General features: G+C 28.0%; 1 protein-coding gene across 4 annotated transcripts in view; it reads left to right on the top strand.

The window, feature by feature from the left end:
* The window catches only part of LOC106679597 (uncharacterized), a 41,851-nt gene that overhangs the window by 38,138 nt on the left and 1,352 nt on the right, over window positions 1-2,361 (top strand). The window lies entirely within an intron of this gene.

Here is a 2,361-nt window from a genome sequence, read left to right as displayed (position 1 = left end):
AAGCCCTGCAACGTGGGGCAAAACGTTGGCTCAATAAAATAGTATAATTCTACTATTTGAGTTTTTTTTTACCGCACCCGGACCATAAAAACGAAATAAAATTCCACATTCTCAGTCCATATTTGGACTGGCACCACGTGAGCTTGCTAAGATGACCACATAAATAAACAAAAAAATATTTATTTATGCCGACGTTTCGACCTGATTTCAAGTCTTCATCAGGGCTATAAAAACAAAAAGACAAGTACCATCATTTTGAGAGAAAAAAAAAATTATATAAATAAAAATAAAATAGATAAAACTATGTATAATAATAATAATAATAAAAATAAATAGTTACAAATATATAAAATAAAATAAATAATAGACTAAAAAAGTTGAAAATATACACAATAATGGAATGAAAATATAAATTAGTTGATTACTAACTATGGACAAGACAGTAGTAGATTGATTACATTATTATTTATATACATATAAATGTTAGCAACAAATCAATGATACAGTGGAAAGAATCTATAAAGAATTAGTTAAAGAAATTAGGAAAGAACAGGGGATAAGAAGAAATAATTGGAGAAAGGGGAAGGAAGAAAGTAAGAAATACGAGAAAGATTATAGGAGAATCCAGGCTACATTGTTATAAATTGCAGGAAAAGCCGCTAGAGTGCAGGTCGTCAAAAGACATTATATGAACAGAAATCTAAAGGTCAAATGATCGTAGAGATAAAATAGTCAATGTGTGAGTAAAAAGAAAAAAACTAACATAAAAAGGTGTAAATTGTAAAATAATGAGAGCCCAAAAAGTAATAAAATGCATCAATATTGTAATATGCTCTTTTTGAGTAAATAGTATTTTGATGTATAAAGGGTTTTTAATATATTTTATTTTATGTATCATTTTAATATTGTTATTTGTTATTTTAAATCAAAAAGCAAGCTAACCAGTTTTCTTTGTCTAAAAGAAATACGTTTTTTCAAAACAAGAAAGATGGCGGTGCGCGTCCTTCCAGTGTTTGTTGGGTTGGTTGTGTTAAGATGGATTGAAGTTTTTCAACCTTTGTTGTTTCTATACAGTAATTATAGAAAAAGAAAAATCAAAGAAGAAATAGAAAAACATAACAATTGTCAATAGACTGTTCGTATCACAAACCATAGCAAGTAAAGCGGAGCGATTGTACCACAATCGATTATTTTAGGATTGACGAGTAAACATCTAAGATAGAGGAGAGGAGATGGCTTTCGTTGTTTGGGCGTGCAGGTAAAATGATGTCTCCAGGATGAGGAAGTCCTCATCAAATTTCTGTCCAGCAAGAATAGGAAGCCATTTTGTACGATAGGACAGAACAATAGAAAAAAAGAAGATACCAGGAATCATCAAAGGAAGATTGTGAACTTGGTTAGTTTTGCTATACATAAAAATAGATTCATGTATAAAATAGATATTAATTCAATTAAGAGAAATTATTGTAAGTGTCTGTATTCTGATTGCCTAGCAACAACACGCCCTGAGATTAAGAGTCTCTTTTTGTATTATAAAATTTAAATAAAATACTATTATTTATTTAGTATTAAAGTTCTTAATTTAAACCCAAATTATTTTTTATATTTGAAGAAAGTTATAAAACGATCCAAATTCTCTTTATTTTATTTTTAATAAATTTTTAAAATTATTACAATATATAAAGGGCGTGTAAAAACAGATATATTAACGGGGAGTATGTAAAATCAATATTATAGAAAATAAGAAGAAATATGGAGAATAGGAAATGAAGAAATAAGAGATAAGATAAGAGAGAAAAAAATAACTTACAGTTGTAGGCAGATATCTCTGCTAAACTATTTGAAATTGCAGGAATAGTCGTTAGAGTGCAGGTCGACAAAGACCTTATACAAACGGAAATCCAACGATCAAAAAACAAACGTTGAGATAAAATAAGATTTAAATGTAAAGTTAAGAGAGCTAAAAGCTAATTAAAAAGTATAAATATGTAGTGGGTATGTAAAAACGGATAATAAAAAAAATTTTTAAAAAAAAAGCGGCTTTTCCTGCAATGTATAAGAATGTAGTCTGGATTCTCCTATAATCTTTCTCGTATTTCTTACTTTCTTCCTTCCCCTTTCTCCATTTATTTCGTCTTATCCCCTGTTCTTTCCTAATTTCTTTAACTAATTCTTTATAGATTCTTTCCACTGTATCATTTATTTGTTGCTGACATTTATATGTATGTAAATAATAATGTAATCAATCTACTACTGTCTTGTCCATAGTTAGTAATCAACTAATTTATATTTTCATTCCATTATTGTGTATATTTTCAACTTTTTTAGTCTATTATTTATTTTATTTTATATATTTGTAAC

Source organism: Halyomorpha halys, unplaced genomic scaffold (genome assembly GCF_000696795.3).
Source record: "Halyomorpha halys isolate HHAL.00 unplaced genomic scaffold, Hhal_1.1 Scaffold210.1, whole genome shotgun sequence".
Classification (NCBI taxonomy): Eukaryota; Metazoa; Arthropoda; class Insecta; order Hemiptera; family Pentatomidae; genus Halyomorpha; species Halyomorpha halys.
Note: the sequence above shows the minus strand (reverse complement) of the source record. Positions and strands in the feature narration are given on the sequence as shown.